The sequence below is a fragment of the Alligator mississippiensis genome, chromosome 5 (genome assembly GCF_030867095.1).
Source record: "Alligator mississippiensis isolate rAllMis1 chromosome 5, rAllMis1, whole genome shotgun sequence".
NCBI lineage: Eukaryota > Metazoa > Chordata > Crocodylia > Alligatoridae > Alligator > Alligator mississippiensis.
The window spans coordinates 104,658,712-104,681,356 of NC_081828.1; the positions used below are offsets into that span (position 1 = coordinate 104,658,712).

A 22,645-nucleotide genomic window follows, 5' to 3' on the forward strand; every position below is an offset into this window, starting at 1 on the left:
CTGTAACCAAGATGCAGTTTGTTATGTCTATGTCACATTGCTAGCAATGTCACTTGAATTTTAGGCACAGTTCAGTTTCCAGTTTCATTCCATTACATTTTGTGAGGAGAGGGAAGGGGGTAATGAGGGCAAAGTAGGTAACGAGCACTCAGCAAGTTTATAATCTGCAGGGATAAGATTCAGGTATGCAGAGGGATACATCAGGTGACACACAGAACAATACCACTGATCAAAGAACTCGAGGGTGCCGTTACAGGTTACCTTTTTATCATTTTAAAACTGTGGACTATTATGCCATTCTAAAGTTAAAGCTGTTTCAGGGCAGTCACAGTTTAAGACTTAATACCATCTCAAACAAGATCAGCTGACCTGCCACTAGGGGGCTGGTGAGCAGAGGAATGGACAAGTGGGATGGAAAGGGGAGGGTGTAGCATGTGGTTTATAGGTGGAGCAGAGGAAGTTGAAGGGAGAAGGGAGACTCGGGGCCTTGTTGCAGAGTAATTTTAGGTGGCTTCTGGAGCTCTTAACCCCTGGATTGGCTATTAGGGCTGTGCAAAATTTCACCAACTGTTTCATTTTGAAGCTGTTTCAACATGTTTTGAGCTTGAAACAGCGAAATCAAAATGAAACAAAAAAGCATTGAAACAGCTTTAAAATGAAATGAGGGCACTCAAAATATTTTGAAAGTTTCAAAACATTTGGAGTTTTGAAACAGCCTGATGGTGGGAGGCAGGGGAGAGTCAGGGCTGCACTCCGAGTGTCTCCGTAGCCCCATGTGGCTCAGCCCAGTGGGGAGAGCAGGCCTGGCTCTCCCCACCTCCCACCACCAGGCTGCACTCCATGGGGCTGGTAGAGCCAATCAGAGCACAGCACCAGTTCTGCCCACCTTCTGCCACCAGGTTGTGCTCAAATCAGCTCCACCACCGGATGACAAGAAGCTGCTGCTGTTGACTGGGACTGGTGCCGGGCATAGCCCTGCACCTAGAGCCATGAAGATTGGTGCCCCAGGCAGCAGCAGCAGCCTCCTGTCATCTGGCAGGCAGATTAGGGGCCCACCCACACCCCCAGGAGGGCTGTAGGGGCTGTGCCAAACTTTTCCAGGGGTGCAGGCCCCCAATCTGCCTGTCAGATTGCAGGAGGCTGCTCCTGCTGTTCCCAGCTCCTGCTTGTCAACACCTTGAGGTGCAGTTTCCCAGAAACCTCTGCACTTATCTCCTTGTAACTTGGCAGGCTTCATGGCTGCAGCAGGGGCTACCATCTCTGCACGTTTCATATGAAGCAGGCTATAAATTACAAAGTTATAGGTAGCTTTGTGCTTCCCCATTATAGCCTATGGGCAAAATGTCGAAACAGCGAAACAGTTGCACATAGCCCTACAGGCTATACGTTAACACATTTATGTGGCTTAAAGCACTTATTTTTCATCTTAAAGTTAGCCCTGCCCTGGAGTGGCATATCTCTAGTCTACCTAATTTTGCTCCTGTTCCATTAAGGTGTGGCTACTCTCCACAGCTATTCCACCCAAGTGGAAGTCCTCCAGCACCCCAAGATGCAGTGGCCCTTCTTGATTCAGCATGAGTGAGGAAGCTGGGATGCAGTGGAGCCAGACACAGTGCCTCTGCTACACTGCTCCTGCCAGACAGAACTAGATCCACAGCTCTGGAATTGCCCAATGACTGCAGTGCCTCGCAGACTGGCTTACTGCTCTGAATATCAAGTCCAGACTTGGGAACAGTGCCTGCATGGGGTTTCATAGTAGTTTCATAGTAGCTAGGGTCAGGAGGGACCTGAACAGATCATCTAGCCTGACCCCCTGCCACAGGCAGGAATGAATGCTGGGTTCACAAGACCCCAGACAGGTGATCATCCAACCTCCTCTTGAATTTGCCCAAGGTAGGGGCAAGGACCACTTCCCTGGGAAGTTGGTTCCAGATTTTGGCCACCCTAACTGTAAAATATTGCCTTCCGATCTCTAACCTAAACCTATTCTCCATCAGCTTATTACCATTGTTCCTTGTCACCCCAGGTGGTGCTGGGGAGAAAAGGGCTCTACCTATTTGCTGCTGATCTCTCCTGATGAGTTTGTAGACAGCCACCAGGTCCCCCCTCAGCCTCCTCTTGCTGAGGCTGAACAGGTTCAGGTCCCTCAGTCTCTCCTCATAGGGCCTGTCCTGCTGCCCTCTCACCAAGTGGGTGTCCCTCCTCTGAACCCTCTCCAAGCTGCCCACATCCCTTTTGAAGTGCGGCGCCCAGTACTGGATGCAGTACTCCAACTGCGGCCTGACCAAAGTCACATAGAGGGGGAGTATCACCTCTCTGGACTGGCTTGAGATGCACCTTTGGATGCATGACAAGGTACGGCTGGCCTTGCTGGCTGTGGTCTGGCATTGGCGGCTCATGTTCATCTTGAAGTCAATAATGACTCCAAGATCCCATTCCACCTCTGTGCTTTCAAGAGGGGAGCTGCCCAGCCTGTATGTATGCTGTGGATTCCTTCTCCCAAGGTGCAGCACCCTGCATTTGTCTACATTGAACCCCATCCTATTCTCATCTACCAACTTTTGTAGTCTGTCTAAATCTAGTTGCAGCCTCTCTCTCCCTTCAAGTGTGTCCACCTCGCCTCCCATCTTAGTGTCATCAGCAAACTTGGACAGCGTGCTTTCCATCCCCTCGTCCAAGTCGCTGATGAAGACGTTGAACAGTGTGGGCCCGAGGACAGAGCCCTGGGGTACCCCACTGCTCACATCTCACCAGTTTGAGCACAACCCATCCACCACTACTCTCTGGGCGTGCCCCATCAGCCAATTTTTTACCCATCCAACTGTGCCGACATCAATGCCATAGTCGCTTAATTTATTGATAAGGATGGGGTGAGAGACAGTGTCAAAGGCCTTCTTAAAGTCTAGAAAAACTACATCCATGGCAACAACATGGGTGGCAGACTGGTGGCAGGGTGGCAGACTGGTGCTCACCCCTCCTGGTGACCCACAGTTGAACCTCTGTCCAGGTCTGTGCTCTACTGCAGCGCACCCCCTACCCAGTGTCTGTGCCCCCAGGACCTGGAGACATGCTCTGGTGGGCCCAGGCAGCGGTAACAGGGGGGAGCTTGGTGGGTGCAATGCAGCATCCCAAGGACAGTTCCTGCTGACCCCTTGCTTTGCCAGGTCCTCCCACCTGGCTCACCAAGCAGCAGCTGTGGTTGGCAGGCACCTGAAGCCCCTGAACCCACCATAGCAGCTGGGCAGCTCCAGACATGGAGTGCAGGTCTCAGCACTGTCCATCTGGGCTAAAGCTACACACAGCAGGCTGAGAGGCAGTGCTACTCACAGCCACCTCCCAAGCCTGGCAGGGGTGGGAGTCCCATTCTGGTACCCTCCCCCCCAGCAAAGGCATGTTTTCAGACTGCTGGGCCCAAGTAGAGCAAGTGAGTTCCAGGACTGCAGTGCTGACTCTGCCTGGTGGGAGCAGTGAACTAGTCTTGCCCCTAGCTCCTAGTCCAGGTCTGGGAACATGCCTGGGGTTGTACAGGGATGGGACTTAGCACCTCACTACTGCCTCCCAAACCTGGGGTGTAATCTCCCAGCATGCTCTGTGCAGCCTGAGCCCAAACCAGCAGCACTGAGCCCCACATTCTGTGCCTGCAGCTGTCCAGCTGCTATGGGGGGTTCAGGTGCCTGCCAACTGAGGCCACTGCTGGATGAGCCAGTTGCAGGAGATTTCACAGCCAGACTCTGAACAGCCTGGCATAGCACCAGCTCAGTGGGACCCAGTCTTGGAGTACCACACTGCAGCTGCCAAGCTCTGCCTGCTCCTGCTGTCTGGCCCTCCTGAGGCATGTGGCCCGGTCCTCAGGGCTTGATGCTTAGCTGCAACCTGGAGAGAATGAGAAAGATCTCCATGCCATTATCTAATCCTTGGGCCCAAACAGGTAAGAAACAGTTTCGTCTAGCTCATGATCTTATCTGTCTCTCAGAAGGGCTGAGTTCTGGCCCTGGGTCTGCTGCTAGGTTGCCGTGTTGTGTTGGGAAACATCTCTGTCTGTTTCCCAATGTGAGAGATGAATTTGAGCTTCCGTTTCAAAGGCCTTTAAATTATGTGGATGCTGATTTCCAGATAAGAGCTGAGCATGGCTTTGGTAGGTGCCTGCTGCCTGTCTTGGCTATTCTTGCTCTCTCTCTAGGCAGTATCTGGCCATGCCTTCCCAGTAGCTGTTTGTCTCTACCCTTCTAGCTCCAGTGAAATGGATAAACTTAAATACCTTTTACAAGGTGCTACTTGAAGCACTCCTCAATACATTCAAGGCATCCCTGATAATCTTGAGGCACCCCCCGGTAAATGCCAGCTCAGTTTTCATGTGATAAAAAAAAATAATAGAGCAATTCCTCTGCAAGTCAATCAGAAAGACTCAGAAGGGTAGAATGCTTTTAATACTATAGATTCTTATTTGAAATCTCTTCTTCTTCTTATGAATCATGTTTAGAAACTTCCAGCAGCTCCACTCCTAGCATCAGTTTTAGTGAGACCAGAGAGCACGCTTCCCCGGCGCTCTCTGGTCTTGCAGGTTGTAGAAGCTCTATGCTGACAGTGGAGCTCTTGGGAGTTGAATTTTTATCAGAGCCACCAAATTTTCATGAGACCAGCTTCCCCCAGCTCTCTGGTCTTGTTGAAACTGATGCACCGGCTCCACTTTGAAGGCAGCTGAGCTACTGGCAGTGAGACCATGTAGCTGGGGGAACCAGGCTTCTCCTTGTTGCATGGTCTCCATGTAATTAAGCCCTAGAACAGAAAGAAGTGGGCAAAACAGAAGTGGACCAGACTCCATTTCCCAGCAGCCCCTGGCCAGGTGGCTGCAGCTGGTGTCCATGGAGACCCCAGGAGGCCGGGAACTGTGACAAGCAGGAGCCAGGATTTCCACGGAGAGCAGCCGCAGCAGCCCTGGCAAGGTGTGTAGCTGGGCACGGAGCTACTCTGGGGCTGGGATCTTGCAATGGTGACAGTGTGGTGCAGAGCCAGGGCAGAAAAGACTGTTTAGCCAGGGGAATCTTCCCCTGGCTCCATGGTTCCTCTGAAATTGAGCTGCTCAGAACAGTTGCTCTCAGCATGAAAGTGTGGGGGTGGGAAAGGGTGGAAAGGAGGTGGGGAAAAAAGACTAGAGTCTTAAAGGGTGTGAAGAGTTAGAGTGGCTGGAAGCTATATTTCCTGGGAAGCTGGAGTAATGAAAGTAAGATGTTCTACCTCCCTTAACCATTTAAACAATAACCCGGGGAACATCATGGGTAAAACTTTTCAAAGATAAGCCTCATTCTGAGTGGCTTATTTTTTAAAGTTTTAGAGGGTACTTATGATGGATTAACAGACTTTTATAGGTGAATGCTCCCATTTTAAGTGCCTTTATGATGGTTTAAAGGTAACCTGTAACATGGTAACATGATATACTACTAGGCATCAGTCACAATCACATTTTATATCATGGTGTCACCAAATATAAAGTACCCTGGAAGGTAAATGAAGGGTCATTTTATGTAGTCATCACCTGCCAAACTAGCTCTTCATAGCAAATATGGAATTAGTTTCATGTTTCCCATATTTCATTTCTGGTTGACTAAATGGGAATTAAATGAATACATAGCTATGCTCTTGTATAACTGTTCCATCTGATCAAATTACAAGTATTATTGCTATAGACAGAAGTAGTATGGTTACCTAGAGTTATTTCCCCCACACACTCTGTATATGGGACCAAGAGTAGAGTGATTTGATCGCAGCACCTCAGTTGCATTGCCTGCATCCTACACCATTCCCAGATTCAGTGTCTCTAAACTAGTTCATTGCTCCTTTTTGATAGTACACATTGCTACCTACTATTACAGTAAGTAAAGGAATTGTACACCTTATGTTGGGATCCACATTTTTCTGTTTTTCTGATCCCTTGTAATTGCTGCAACCTTTAGACATAGCAACTTTCATCCCCAATAGTTAACTTGTCTCAATTCTCAACCTTCCCACATCATTCCTGTGGCTCTGAGAACTGCAGTTATTTTCAAATGTGTGTTTAAAGATTAATCAATTAGTAGGCAAACATTATTAGGAGATTTAATTAGTCAATTAATTAATTTTTAGATAGAGAGAGAAGCTATGTTCATCTGTTTTTCAGCCTTCTACAACAGAGGCCAAAGCCTTCCATCCAATAATTTCTGCATTGTATCCCCTCCAGCTACCATCAAAATAAATTAAAACCTGATTTCTGCAATACATACTTACTTAAAATGTTAGTGTACACATAATAATTAATTATAAAAGCATTTATTATTCCCAATTTAATCTAGATGGATTGCAAGGTTGATGTGCTCATTACAAAGCCTTACCGTCCATTTTTGAAGTCTGTATCATAAGAGAGATGAAACCAATCTCCCATCTTCCAGGAAATGGGAAGAACTGCAAAACTCATGAAATCTGTAGCTCCATCTAGTTGCTGAATGAGCAAGAATGAGTCAGTCTAAAGACACACACTACAAATACAAAAAACTCTACCATATACTGAGGCCAGCATTGTGTCTCTACATTAAATTTTTAACCCCTCTCCAATTCCACACTGAATTTTTCAGGTCATAGTTAACATGGTTGAAAGATACTTCTGCCATCCTCCACAAGAATAGAATTTTGCAATCTTGTATAATACACACTGAAAATACAGAATATTCCACATAATTGAGAGAGAGTACCACTCTCCTGGAATTTTTCTCAGTAAACAGAGTAACAGTAGATACTAATGATTTCTGTTAAGTCAGGACAGAGTAAACAATTTCTTTGCTGAATACAGATGTATTCTGAAAAATATTAAAGCTTTCAGCCTGAAAATCATTTTACATGTCCAAAACTCTCTGCCTATGCAAAGCCCCAACTGTATGCACTCAGCCCTATTTGCTTCAGTGTAGTTCTGTACAGGCATGATGGCCCTGCTACAGACAACATATAGCACCAGTGTCTACTGTTTTAAAGCCCTAAAATTCCAAGTGGTAATTGGTAATATATCAAACCAAATAATACATCTGATCTTGGTTTTGCAGATAAGTCATAACTGCAGCACAGCCAGTCTAGGGTACAGTATTTGAACTGGAGTTTTCCTGTATCAAAAAGTGTCATTTTTGTCATAATTGAACTTTCCATGAAGATGTGATGATTTTCACATTTTGTTTAAAAAAAAATTGAGATGTGTTCTAAAGACAGCAGATTTAGATTGGACATTAGGAAGAACTTCTTCACAGTTAGAGTGTCCAAGGTCTGGAATGGGCTCCCAAGGGAGGTGGTGCTCTCCCCTACCCTGGGGGTCTTCAAGAGGAGGTTGGATATGCATCTAGCTGGGGTCATCTAGACCCAGCACTCTTTCCTGCCTATGCAGGGGGTCGGACTCGATGATCTATTGAGGTCCCTTCCGACCCTAACATCTATGAATCTATGAAAGAGAATGAAATTGAATATTTTTAACTTTAGAAGTATATGTTATGTTATGTTATCTTATAAAGATCACTTAGTAACTTCCTTAAAAGTAAAACTCCTGGGGGAGAAGGTCATTTTGATTGATCAAAAAATAATTGTATTTGATAATTTTGGTTTAAAGAAGAAATTTCTAAATTGTCAAAAACTATGGGCTGGACAGAACAAAACATTCAGAACAAAAATAATTTTTACAATATCAGACTTGCTCAGAAAAGGTAAATTCTTGAGCTTTGACCAACTCTGAAATGTATACCCTTATTTATTCTATCTGTTACTTGATATCCTTGTGTTTTTATCTTATCTCCTTCTACATGTCCTCTGGACTTTCAAGATGAAATTCAATGTTGCTACTAGACATATAATTGGTATTTGGAAAATTTTAAGTGTCTAAGACATGAAACTATATTCTACTTTGCCCTGCATAATAGTTTGAATCCTTCTAGTACGTCTGCTTTTCATATATATATTTACATTTCTGCCTTACACAGTTAAGTTTGTCCTACTGTGGATGTTCAAAAATGAATCAATACAGTCACAAAGGAATCCAACTCCATATCATTTCAATTTTGCTGTTGAGGTGTAGATATACCACACCAAATTCCTGGAAGTGTAGCTCACCAAAAACCATGACTAGTAACTCTTTGATGCTGTAAGCAGAGTAGTAGTGTTTGTGGCAAAACTTTGCCCAACAGCCATCTGAATAAACCAAGACAGACTCAAAGCCTACTTCCTCAGAGGATATTTGAGCCTTGATTTCCCATATCACAAGATGGTGTCTTGGCCATAGGCTACGCATAGCTGAAAGTGGTCTCCTGTTGAAGTTAAGCCTCTGAGCAGCTAAAAAGCAGGGCCGTGCGAAATGCCTGCATTTCAATTCAATTTTGGTTTGGCGTTTTGGAGGGACAGTGATTTGTTTTGGTGTTTTGAATCACTGTCCCATTCCATTTCAGCCCAAACTGTTTTGAAGCAGTTTCAGAATTTCGACAGTTTCAGCAAGAGACTATAATGGAGAATCACAAAACTGCTATAATTTTGTCATTTCACATCTGATTTGGATGAAACTTACAGGGATGCTAGATGTTTCTAGGAGATAGGTATAGGGGTTTATGGGAAACTGAACAGTTTGAGGTGCAAAGCAAAATGTGTGATGTGTGACTTTGCGTGTGTGTTAAGGCACAACGGGGTGAAAACTGCAGGCATGTTGGCTCCTGTTCTCACCCTCACAACTCCACTGCAACCAGATCCTGACACATCTGGCTGCAGGTTGCCCAATAGGCCAAAGGGTCACAGTCCAGTGACTCCACATCTTCAGTGAGATAGGTAGCCACCAAAGCCTCGGCACTACCTGCCAAAGGCTGCGGCCTGGTGTGTCTTAACCCCACTATGGAAGCTATACACTTGGCTCACATGAGCAATGGCTGGCGTGGAGGAGACTGGCTGATGCTGGTGCTGGCATGGGAAAGTGGATCCCCCTCTTCCACATCCCCTCATTTCTGCCCTTCTGCCTCCCTGACTCTGTTCACCAGCACCTCTGTCCAGTGATTGAGAGTTTTGGTGCTGTCAGTTCATATGCTCTCCTTTACCTGCAGGTCCCACATGCCCACCAGCACATGGACTGTACTGGACCACACGGGATTCAGCTGTTTCCTGATGCCCTCCTTCAGCTGCTTCACCAGTTCCTGCACCTCTGGTGAAAGCAGCTTGCCCCAGCTAGGAACATTCATCCCTTGGAACTTCTCTATTTAGTTCTCAAGCTCCTTTACTATGGGGATCACCTGGCTAAGGAGGGCATCACCAGTGCTGATGGTCTTGGTGGCCTTGAGGAAGGGCTTGAGCACCAGCAACATCTGAGAGATGGTATTTCACTCAGCTTTGTTAAGGGGACTACTGATCCCAATCTCCCCAAGCAAGGCCATCTCATGGATGGCCTTCTGTTGCTCCACCAGCTTCTTGAGCAGCAGGTATGTAGAGTTCCACCAAGTCTCCACATCCTGCATGATTTTGTGCTGTGGGATGCTCAGCTCTGCCTGTTTGTCCTGAAGCATCTTGCCAGAGGATGCTCTGGTGGAAGTAACCCACCACCTTTCTGCATTTTGAAATCAGGTGGTTGCTGGTGCTGGCACCGTCACCAGCAGACCTGTCCCCCTCCAAGGTGTCCCTAACTAAGAGGTGGAACTTGTGCACCACACAGTGGATACCAACGAAGTTGGCATCAAGGACTGCCTTGAGCATGTTGGCCTCGTTGTCAGTGACCATGAACCCATGGGTGAGCTTGCCCTGCACAATGAGCCACTCCTGCACCATGTGGTTCACAGCCCCTATGATCTCCATTGCCACGTGGGACTCATCCATCACCTCTGCTTGAAGGAAAGCCCACTGACAGCCTGACTGATGGCACCAGTGCCCTGTGAGGGAGGGGTAGTTGTAATCTCCACCTCGGCTGATCCATATGTCCAAAGTGAAGTACAAGGCCACCTGCAGACCTGCCTTGTGCAGCTCCTCCCTCACAGGGAGGCCACCACTATCCTGCTAAAGGTGGTGCATAAGGGCTTTTAGTAGGATGGGGCCACAAGCACCAGGGACCACAAGCACCAGGAGCCAGTCGAACCCTGGCCGCTCAAATAGGGAGAAGGGCTGGCCATCCAGTGCCAGCATCTCCCTGATGCTCTGGGTTATTTCACTCACCTTTGCAACACGCCCCTCTTTCTATCTGCTTTTGCCTTACTCTTCCAGGGTGGCTGCCTCTGCTTTGGGGGAATGGGAGCTTTGGAGTGACAGGGGGGACTTCTTTTTGGGCACGATCTCACTTGTGCCAGTCTGAGGACGAGCAAGGGTAAGTGGGTGGTGCCTACAGAGATGCATCAGTATCCCCATGGTGCTGTAGTGTTTCTCCTCCTTGCCCCAGCTGGTCTTACATCAGCAGCGCAGGCAGATAGCACACCTGCCATCTGAAATGTTTTGGAAACATCTGAATCATTTCAGAAAATTTCCAAAACATTTCAGATGGCCCGTTTCATTTAGGAGCTATTTTGGAGCCCTGCGTTTCAGTGTTTCAACCACCAAAACATCCGAATCCAAAAAGAAACGGCCACCAAAATTTTATGCAGCCCTACTAAAAAGCACAGATTCACAGGGCCAAAAGGAGAGAAAGCCCAATTGTCGGCCCCTCCCTGCTCTATCAGGGAGGAATCAGGCCCTTGCTTCCAATGCTGGTTTGCCTTACAGTCACTAGAGAGAACTGCATAAACATCACTAGAAGAGAAGAGACTTTTTTCACATAGTGCTCCACCTGTTTGAAATTCCCTCCAACTGGAGCTAGAAGAAATACCCATTTTTTCTCTTTAGAAAGAGAATAAAAGTTAGAAGTCATTACTCAGGATTTTTACCAGGAAAGAGTATGTGCCTGTTTTTGGAGAGAGGAAAACAAAGCCTTGTAGATGGTTAATAGTAAACAACAAAGTATTCCTTTACGAAAAAAACAAAACAAAACAACAAATATGTGCAACATTCAGCATTCCCCAGCCCTTTGTCACCAGCCAGCCAACCTATTCTCTCCACTTCCAAATCTTTTCTGAAATCTGTCACTTTTCACCACATTTGCCGCATTGCACTAAAGGACAGAGGAGAATTCTAATTATTGGTGATCTGAAAACAAATATATTCTTTGCAGACCGCAGTCCAGTCTCTGCTCTCACTTGCATTGATGAGACTCTTTGGGCCAGACCCTGTTCTCTGTTATTGACATGCAATTGAGAAAAAAGTTATTACTGATGGCACAGCTTAAGACTTAAATCAGTGTCATAGCAGTGGGATCACAGCTAGGACTCAAGACTCCATCCCTTCCAGAAGGGCCACAGAGTAAGCGCCTTCTTTTTTGTTTTCCTCCTGGGTCCCTGTCTCCTCCTCTCTTGTGGGTAGGGCGTCCATGTAAAAGTTGTTTTTGTCCAGGCCTGTCTCATATCTTTGTTGTTAGAGCACTCTTTCAGAGTGCAGAATGCTTTTACATTTATTTCCTTCTCTGCCAAGAATGGAAGGAGGATGGCTAGAAGCAAGCTCTTATTGCCTGGGCAAGTGCCTTAACCACCAACTGATTTATGGTAATCTAGTCAAGCTGATGCAGTTCAAATAGATGTCTCACTACTCAAGTTTCAAGTCCTTCTGAGAGGTTTATGCTTTTATGTGGAGTCAGGAGGAAATAGAATTCTGACCAGATGGATTCCATAGCAGTGGCTAAGCCTCTCCAATGAAATTAATAGTTATGCAGCTCCTGGGCAAAAAAAGTATTACTGTCTAGAGGCATCTGTCTATTGCTACCTATTGTAATGAATGGCAGAGGTGAGAAATTCTGCAGGAGGAAGTAGAATGAGCCTCTGGAGATGCACTGATTCCCTGTTGAAAGTACAGGAGAACTATGCATTTACACAGGCAAAGTAGAATACTTCTTTGTGCCTGGAAAAAACAGAGTCTAAGTCAGAGATACACTAGCAATTAAGTTGAACTTAACCCTTACAGTCAGTTACCATAATTTGTATGGGGACATATTTTTAAGGAATCTCAGTCTATTGTTTACTAGGCCAGACTTCTTTGTTGAGTGCCTTTGTTGGAGGTTGCTGTTACTTTAAGAGGAAAAAATGAAGCATGAAGGTCTCCAAGCAAATGCAGCCAATGGAATAAGTACTAGCAGAGGGTAAATAGGCAGTCAGGGAGCTACAGGGCTGCAAGTAACTACCTGGGAGCTAGATACAGAGCACTAGACCAATAGGGCTGAGCTTCAGGTAGGTAGTGGGGAGACAACTGCAGCTTCACTAGGAAAACAGCATCAGGCAGTTTATCAAACTGAGAGAGCATGTCTGCAGCTGGTCATGGGAACACCTGACTGGAGGAGGTGTAGCTCAGGGAATATAACACTGGGATCCTGAGCTCTGCAATGAGAGGAGCCCCTGCCAGCCCAGTCTTTCAGGGAGTGGATGCTACAAGCCAAAGTAAGTACCCAAGACACTGGGAGTGTACTAGTGGGTGCATCCACATGTGCAATTAACATGTAGCAATAAACTCTGGCAGAGTTTAGCGAGTCAGCCTGCCAGCTCGGGGCTGCTCTGCCTCAGCTCAGTGTGCTGCAGAGAGGCTGGTTGGGGCACAAGGGTGCTGCAGTGCACCAGCCAGCCTCTGCCACTGTCTACACATTCATTTTGGTACATTGAATGTCTCCATCATAGTTTAGTACTTGTCTTGGACAGCACTACCCTAAAGCAGAGTTAATTATCTTTACTGTGCCTTAACACGGATGCACATGTCGACAGTGATGCTTTACTGTGGAGCAAATTAATTAACTCATCAGCAAAGTACACATGTAAATGCACAGTGAATGGGGGATGAGGCTCTTGCAGCAATAAAGTGACTGGGGGTTGTGGGGGGCAGGGGTTGAGTGCTTTAGTTTAAAGTGGTTTGCTTGCATTTCTATTTTAGTATCTCAGCAGGTGCAACTACAGGAGTGGTGGAGCCACTCTACAGTAGTTTATATAGGGTAAGACCCAGAAACTGCCTTAAAAGTGTCTAGGACCCATTTTTCCATGTTGGGCTAAGGCTAGGGAGTCAAGGCTGGAGACAGGAGCCCTTCATGAGCCAAAAATTCAGGGGGCTGAATGCAGAATAGGCCTGGTGTCCCAGAATGTGAGACAGAGGGTATAGAAAAGAGGCAATGTTAAGGAAGTCCTGTAAAAAGAACTGGAATTATATCTGTGAGTCATGGGCATGGCTATGGGGAATTGGCTGGAGGCCATAACTGACACCTGTAAGGGGAGTTAGTGCCTGATGGCACAGATAGGGACAGTAAGGCCCGGTCCGTTAGTGAGAGTTTCCTGGAGGGGTGAAGCAAGATTGGGGCCCATTGCTACAAGCAGGACTATTGACCTGGCAAGTAGGTGAGGCTAGGCCAAGTGAGGATCCAGTGGCACACTCAGGGACCCTGGAGAATAGCCTCCCCAAGTAAAATATAATTTCCATAAAGATATGGTAGGCTGGACAGTGAAGAGGTTACCATGTGGAATGTGACAGATAGTGTGTCCTCTAGGAGGTATCAGGGCTGCCCTTCGGGGCCAGTTATGTTGCACTGTTGTTTTGTTCAATGCATTAAAAAATTATGTCATACCAGTAACTGACAGTGATGTGGGAAAAAAGTTGCTTTGGTACTGAAATTATACCAGTAAACTCAGGCAGGCCATATGAGACAGCTCACAGCTAGGAGCAAAAGAGTTAAAGGTTTAAAAGTTATTTCCCAACACATTGCAAATATGAAAACCAAAGTAATTAACCCCTAAAGTCAAGGCAGGACCTTTTACTATTCCATAATAACCTTGGGAGGAGAATCCTTAACTTTAGGATGAGAAAAAAAAAAAGTTTGCATACATATTTGTATCATTAAGGGGAACATAATTTTGTATTTGTTCAAATTTGAAGAGGCTGGAATCATACAAAATTAGGGTTGGAAGGAACCTCAGGAAGTCATCTAGTCCAACCCCCAGCTAAAAGTAGGACCCATCCCAAACTAGATCATCCCAGCCAAAGTTTTGTCTAGCTAGGTCTTAAAAACTTCCTAGGATGGAGATTCCACAACCTCTCTAGGTAATCGGTTCCAGTGTTTTACTACCCTCCTAGTGAGAAAATTCTTCCTAATATCTAATCTAAACTTTCCGTGCTGCAATGATCATTGCTCCTTGTTCTGTCATCTGCCACCACTGAGTATAGTTTAGATCCATCCTCTTTTGGACTCCCCTTCAGGTAGTTGAAGGCTGCTATTAAATCCCCCCTCAGTCTTTTCTTCTCTAAACTAAATAAAGCCAGTTCCCTCAGTCTTTCCTCATAAGTCACATTCCCCAGTCCCCTCACTATTTTTGTTGCCCTCCACTGGACTCTCTCCAATTTGTCCACATCCTTTCTGTAGTGGAGCCCAAAACTGAACACAGTACTCTAGATGCAGCGTCACCAGGGCTGAATAGAGGGGAATAATCACTTCCCTTGACCTACTGGCAACACACCATTGATTACTACCTTCTGTACCCAATTCTCCAGCCAAGTTTATATTCACCTTATGGTCTACTCATCCAGCCCATACTTCCTTAGCTTGCTTGTGAGAATGTTGTGAGAGACTGTATAAAAAGCCTTGCTAAAAATCAAGATACATCACATCCACCAGTCTCCTCACATCCACAGAGCCAATCATCTCATCATAGAATGCAATCAGGTTGGTCAGGCATGGCTTGCCCTTGGTGAATCCATGATAACTGTTCCTAATCACCTCCTTCTCCTCCAAGTGCTTAGAAATAGATTCCTTGAGGATCTGCTCCATGATTTTTCCAGGGTCTGAGGGGAGACTGACTGGTCTGTAGTTCCCTGGATCCTCCTTTTTCCCCTTTCTTAAACATAGGCACTGTTTGCCCTTTTCTAATCATCTGGGCCCTCTCTCTTGACTGCTATGTGTTTTCAAAGATGATGGCCAATGGCTCTGTGATCACAAACTGTGCTACCTGGTGCAGTAGTTTGGAAGCTGACCTTCCCTGTGAAGACAGAAAAAAGACATGGAGCACTTCAGCTTTTCTGCATCCTCTGTCACAAGGTTGCCTTCACCATTCAGTAAGACCCATACTTTTCCTGATCCTCCTTTTGCTACCAACATACTTGTAGAAACCCTTCTTGTTACCCTTCACAACCCTTGCTAGCTGCGACTCCAATTGTGCTTTGGCTTTCCTGACTTCATCCCTGCATGCCCAAGCAATGCTCATATTCTTCCTTAATTATTTGACCAAGCTTCCTCTTCTTATAAGCTTCCTTTTTGTGATTTAGTTTATTGAAGACTTCCCTGCTAATCCAAGATGGTTTTCTGCTATGCTCAGTAATCTTCCTGTGCATCAGGAAAGTGTGTTCCTGCACTCTCAGTAGGGCTCCACCTCAGACTGGCTTCCCTGAGGATCCTGCCCATGAGTTCCCTGAGAGACTCGAAGTCTGCTTTTCTGAAGTCTGGGGTCCTTACTCCGCTGCTCTCCATCCTTCCTTTCCTCAGGAACCTGAACTCTGTCATCTCGTGCCCTGTTGCCCAAGTTGCCATCTACTGCTACATTCCCCACCAATTCATCCCTGTACATGAGAAGTGGGTCATGAAGAACATGGTCCCTAGTTGGCCACTCCAGCATTTGCACCAGGAAGTTGTCCCCAGTACTCTCCAAAATTTCCTGGATTGACTGCATGCTGCTGTATTGGACTCACAGCAGATGTCAGGGTGATTGGAGTCCCTCATGAAAACCAGGGTCTGTGATCAGGAAATATGGAACCTAAGGGTAGAGTTTTGCTTTTAAAATTTCTCTGAGATCATTATAGCTTCACTTTTTAGCATGCGAGGCATTCCAATGACCTCCCAAGCCAGCCAATGATCAAAAGATTTACAGTTAAAAAATGGAATGAAATTGGGGTTATCCAGGATTGGATTGAGATATGGTGGATACAATTTGAATTCTAAAGATTCATCAACATTCTTCCAGATTCAAACTGGATTAAAAATTAATGGATTGAATTTCACTCTCAGTTGGATGAATTTTGATTCAGAAAAGGGTGTGTTGTCCTCTTGCATTAGAAGAAAAGGATTTGGCCTCACTGTTACACAAGGCTGTGTGCCAACCTACGATCATGAGATTTTTGCTTCATATTAACCATTACTATGATTTGAGAGATGTATTCCAATCTTGGCCTTGCATGTCACTAGGATATGAAATTGTATGAATGGATTATTTTTCTGCCCCCTAGAAATTGTGAAAAGTATCTATTAAAGAACTGAAAGATGGGAAAAGGGAACTGTCTGTGAGGCTCTAGCTGTGCATTAAGTACAGTGCTAAACTGTCCAAAATGAGGAGAGGCAGGAGGGAGGCAAGCAGAGTGTTTCCAAGATCTTCTGGGTCTATGGCAGAAGCATATTGACCACTACATTCCTTCAGGTGCATGAGTCAGAACTACAGATCTACTACCTCTCACCCCCTTGGGGCATTTAGACACTACTGAGATATATTAGTCCTGAAATGCGGAACAATCTTTAGTAAAGACGATTGTAGGCAATCAAACTTTAAAGCTTGTAAAGCAAGTCAAAGGTTCCCATTAGATAAATTAGATCTTAAAATGTATTAACAAATCTCTCATGTGTATAGGCAGGAATTCTGAATGATACTTGTTCAATATAAATGTAGAAAGTTTTACATTTTTTTCACAAGTGAACAGGACTACCAAATTTTTTTCAGAGGCTGGTATTAAAAATGGGGTACAATGTAGTTGTTTGTCTGTTGGTTTTACAAAGCAAAATGCAAGCATGTGAGGACATATTTGACTTGTCCCATGAAACAAAAAAACTGCAAAAACCTATCATTGGAGTTTTACAAATTCTAATTTCAGGGTAAAAAAATTGTGCTAAATCTTCTTTCATGCAATGAAAAGAATAGTATTTTCCATTCCATCTATTAATACCCCCAAAATGATTCAATCTATTAACTGGGGAGAAAAAAAAATATTGAAGATTGCATATGTATATTGTAGGCTCCAAAAAACATTTTTGTCACAAGAGGAAGAAGGCACCATGCCAGAACTATATATAATTCTTAATGAATAATGTTAAGACTTGAACATGTATTTTGGGGGGATTGGTAACCTCAAAGATGATAGACTTCCTATGGAAAGTCTTACTACTAGAGATGCATCCTTAGTCTATTTTGGTACATGAATGCTATTTTTGAAGATAGCAAGACCTCCTTAAATAACTTCATAGATGTTAATGCCAACCGAAACCATTTAGAACGAAATAATCTGATTTCCCACATAAAACTGAGTGATGGGGCTTGTTTTAGGTAAATGAGGGGTGGAGCTAGGCTACATAGCTTTATAAAAAGGCAGATCCCAAGTTAGCTATGCGAGCAGTAAACACTCACAGATAAATTGGAGGATTGGATCAGGAGAAATCTCATTAAGTTCAATAAGGACAAGTGCAGAGTCCTGAACAAGCCCATGCATGAGTATAGGCTGGGAGCTGAATGGCTAATCAGTAGCTCTGCAGCAAAGGACCTGAGGGTTACAGTGGACAGTAAGTGGAATATGAGCCAACAGTATGCCTTTATTGCAAACAAAACAGCATACTGGCTGGACTGCATTAGTAGAAGTGTTGCCAGAAGATCAAGGGAAATGATTAGTTCCTCTATTCAGAAATAGTGAGGGCACATTTGGCATACTATGTCCAGTTTTAGGCCCCCTGCTACAGAAAGGATGTAGACATATTGGAGAGAGACCAGTGGAGGGCAAAAAAAAAAAAAATGGTGAGGGGGCTGGGAAACAGGATTTTTGAGAAAAGACTGAGGGAACTGATCTTATTTAGTCTAAAGAAGAGAAGATTAAGAAGGGATTGAATAACAGCTTTTAACTACTTGAAGGATGGTTCCAAAGAGGATGCATCTAGACTGTTCTTAGTGATGGCAGATGACAGAAGAAGGAGCAATGGTTTCAAGTTGCAGGACGGGATCTTTAGGTTAGATATTAGGAAAAAAAACACACAGTAGGAAGGTACTAAAGCACTGGAACAAGTTACCCAGAGAGGTTGTGGAATCTCCATCCTTGGTGGTTTTTAAGACCCAGCTAGACAAAGCATTGGCTGGGCTAGTCCTGCTTTGAGCAAGGGGTTGTACTAGACGACCTCCTGAGGTGCCTTCCAATCTTAATTTCCTACGTGTGAGAGGGAATGAATGGGATGACCAGCATCTCTGGCTTACCCTGGTGGGAGCAATTCCTAGAGGTGGCAAGCAGAGGCTGCTGCAAAACTTCTAGAGCAGCCTGAGCCTCCAGATTGGCAGGTAGCATGCCAGAGAAAGTATTTCCAGTCCCAGAAAGGGGTTGAGTGGGGTGGCCTGCAATATGCTGTGGGGACAGACACCAAAGCAGTTCCTGGACAGGGAGCAGCTGACCACTGGAGCAGTGTTGGCAGATCAGTCTGAGTGGCATGGCATTTGGAGGAGGACTGGTTCTTCGATACAATTGCCACCAGACAGAGCAGAGACAGGCAACTCTGGTGAGAGACACTGTGGTGATCCAACCATAAGGTCAGAGGGAACCTAGGTGGCAGCAGATTGGGTGAGGGGCCTGGGTGCTGGGACAAATCCTTCCCCCCAGTAGCCTCTGTCCATCCTAGGGGTGAGAGACTGGCAAGGGGAGCATACCCCAGGACTAGAGCCTGCAGACAGAGGGGCCTGGAGGCAACCAGAGGGTTTGTGGTCAGTCAGCCAGGCCCAATGATGAGGGGCTATAGGACTTTGAGGCTGAGAGGCCTGTGGAGTGCCCTGGGTGACAGGGTTTGGGCAAATAAGCTCAACTGCCCTGACAGGACTCTGTTGGAAGGGGATTATCTCTGAAGAGGCAGCAGATGCTGCCACCTTTTTGTTCCGACTTTTGGGTTCAGCAAATTGAGTTATACATATTATTGATATTAAGGAGGTCAATAGGGCAGCTGGGGACCTCATAGTACTATATTGAGAAGGCAAGGGCCAGAGTGAAGGCCAGCAGGGTTGCAGGCTGCTACCAGGGGCTGCTATTGTGACCCATACTATTAGACAATCATCATTGAGTCTTGACATGATCCATTTTGTCAGGGAATGGAAGTAGTTAGGGTGGGGTAAAGAGAAGATTTGGAACTCTAAGAGGCCAGGGTGCTGGCCCAGGAAGGTCACCTATGGGGAACTGCCTCCAAGAAAATTATAACAAAGTCACGGTGGGCAAGAAAAACAACAACCAGGCAGCTGGAAAATCTAGCTCAGGTCCTTCTTTGCTGCTGTGGGTAGGCTGATGGCCCCTTGGGAAGAGCCTTAAGCCATACAATACCTACAGTTGGCACACTGTGATTTTTTGATTCAGAGGGGATTTGCTTCGGGAGTTCATTGTAGGAGAGAGTCATGGAATAGGAGACTCTGCACGGGCTTGCATGTGTGTGACTGTGTGGAGGGGCCCTGGTGCAGGTGGTTGGCATTCAGGTTCTTGTGATGTGTCTTTTTTTCCCCCCGCTTCCCCTGAGCTTGTTTTCTTCTTATATCATAGGTGTTCTCCAGGAAGCAAAGGAGACACAAATGGAGTCTGGGTCAGCTACTGTGACCTGTGTCACATCTATGAGATGTGCCACATCTGTGTTTCTCTCAGAGGGCCAGGAGCACTTCATTTGCACTAAGAGTAAGCTGGTGCCTGCTCTGGAGGAGAAGATTCAAAGATTGAAAGCAGAGCTATATATTTTGCGTTTCATCAGGGACCAGATGTTGGAGATGAAGTTGGTTCTGAGTCCATGGCACTGTCACTTAGTCTTACCGCTGTGTGGTATGCACAGATACAGAGCTTAAGTAGGTCATTTATTGAACTATGGATGACTTCCTGCTTGGGAACATGCCCAGTTAGGCTCAGAACATCCTGGAAGAGAGTGCCTACTGCACAAAAGTGTCCTATGTGCAAAGCCTAGTGAGGCCATATGCACTTTTTATATATATGGCCTTGTGGGTGTCTCGGGGTGCGTGTGTGCAGGTGCATGTGGCGGTGTCTGGGTTGGTCTGTCTATGTGCGCACGTGTGGGACTGTTTTCTGTGTGAGAGAAAGTGATAGAAAGGGGGTGAATGAACTAGGTGGAAGTAGCTCTGTTGTGTAGTGGTGCATTCATGTGGGTGATGATTGTGTGGTGTGCCTTGGGCTACACTGTTACCATAGAGGTCTGACAAGCTGAGCACACCCTTGACAGTGAGGCTATTGTTATCCCCAGTGACCTTTACTCCTGAGATTCCACCTGTCTTCACCACTGCTGGTCTCCTGTTTGGGATCTCCCAGGGAGAGTGGTAAGGGTTGGTTCCCCAGATTCTCTACCCTGGTATGCATAGAGCTTAAGTAGTAACGCTCTGGTGCAGTATCACCCACTCCTTCCTTTTTCCCCCTTTTCCTAAAGCAGAAGGTAAGCTGCCACCACATAATCACCCTTGGAGTGATCTACGCTTACTCTGATCTGGAACAGTGTAGATCTAGTGTTTAATAAAGTTTCCCCTCATATAATAAAGTTCATACCCATTCCCTAATCAATATTGCTTCTGAGGTTATAGTGTCTTATTGAGCCTCTATAAAGATTGGATTGTAAAATAGTTATTAAATTAGTTATAGGTTTTAGAAGTTACAAGAATAGTGTTATTGGGATATGTACTTTGCTCCTAGCTAGTTTTGTTACTTATTATACCTGTTGTCATAGTTATTTATGTTTACCTGTTATTAGTAAACCAATTAATTTGTGTTAGTTACACATCAGTGTGCAAGTTTCCTTATTTAGTCATAGTACAAGCAGTTTCCAGATTGATAGGGTGGTGATAGATATGCCTAGTCAATTCGTTAGCCAGTGCGGGGCCAAAAATCATCCCACTTGAAACCAGACTATCGAGTCAGTTGTGGCGGTGCCAATTAAATCTGGGTTCAACATAGAGGGAGTACCAATCACCATATTCTGGGTCAGGAAGAAATTTTATCCCAGGGTCATATTAATATAGAGTGTGGGGGTTATTGCCTTCCTCTGAAGAGACCCTCTCCCTGGGATCTCTTGATATGTTAAAAACATTTCACAGAAGCGTAGCATTGACTTCCATAGTTCCCCTGCTTTATCTACAGAAGGTTAGGGTGCTAGATTTGTGTTGTGTCAGGGTTGATAACACAGATCTAACTGTGACAGGGGGCAAGCTTGGGGCCAAGTCACAAGTCAGCCTGCCTGCCTGTCTCTATGGGGTAGTCTGCCAAGTCTCATCTCCAATGACTTGAAGGGCCCTGCCACGAGCCCTGAGAAGCCCCAACATCTGCTGCAGCAGCTGGTGAGTGCAGGGCTTATTTTTTTTTATTTTATTTTTTTTAGGATCAGGAGCTGGGGCTGGGAGAGCGGGCGGGGGATGGGACCTGGCTGAGGCCTCCCCATGGTCACCTCCACCCCCTACTTACCAGCACAGAGTCCATATCCAGCTCCCTGTGGTGGCGAGCATGGACTGCCAAAATCTCTGAATTGATCTGGAGAGTTTTGAATCAATTTGGACCTTTTTGTTGGTCTCCTGATTGAATTCAGATTCAGAGATTCGGCTGCCAAATCTCCTCCAAATTGAATCCGCACCCAAAGCTTCCCACAGCCCTAGAGACTGCCCATTACATGCCCCAATGCCAGGTGGCACTATCCACTGCTCTGAACCTTCCCTACATGGTGGCCCATGCCTCACAGATGGCATCTAGAATGGAACTATGCTCCTGGCCTAAAGCCACGCCAACTTAGTCCTTCATCAGGCCTCTTTCACACACATTCACATTCCTCTCACTAAGGCCTCTTGCACTCTACCCCCTCTCACAGGGTCTCTTTCTTGCATCAACAACTTGTTCCGCCCTGCTCCCTCTTGGAGCAGCTCCCGTAGGCCTTGGGGCTTTATCCAGATCTTACCTTGGAAGGTGACATGCAGTCTGTTGGGCCTCTCCCACGACCCTCACCTGGTTAGTGGCCAGCCAATTCACCACACAAAGGGCTAACTACAACTTAGCCCCTCACTGGGCTTCTCATGTCCAACAACTTGTTATTCAGGGTGTTGGCTCATGTGCTGCCCTTCAGGCTGTCCCATAGCCCTACTCAGCACACTCCCTTGGGCTGCCCTTCAGCCCTACTGAAACGTCATTGGGGCCCTCACTACCACCCCCTCTCTGGGGCTACTCATCTATCCCCTCCCTGGGACCTGTGGGGTCTCATTCCTCTGTAGGAGCTCAAGCAGCTGCAACCATGTAAGACCCCACCTGCGGTCTTACACTCCCTGAGCTCAGGTAGTTTTAGTCATGCCTGGCCCCCTTATACCCACAGTGTTGTGGGGGCTAGGGGTTATTGAGGCACCCCAACCCACTTTTCATCAGGGAGGTGAGCTGCCCTGGTATTTAAGTGGGGCTGCCACACCACCAGCAGTCCCACCAGGCCTCCCTATCCCAGCAGGGTGCAGTTTTAGGTCATGCCCAGGAACAAGAGCCCCCTGCTCTTGTGTAACAGATGTTTCATACAGCAATTCAGGCAAGCAATGTCACTGCCAGGCTCTGCCACACTAACATCCTA

General features: G+C 46.0%; 1 long non-coding RNA gene across 1 annotated transcript in view; it reads right to left on the bottom strand.

The window, feature by feature from the left end:
* LOC132250648 (uncharacterized) overlaps positions 1 to 22,645 on the bottom strand; it is a 35,701-nt gene that overhangs the window by 7,741 nt on the left and 5,315 nt on the right. The window contains exon 2 of the long non-coding RNA XR_009462246.1: positions 6,366 to 6,472. This is a non-coding gene — a long non-coding RNA (uncharacterized LOC132250648). The remainder of the gene's footprint in view (positions 1 to 6,365; positions 6,473 to 22,645) is intronic.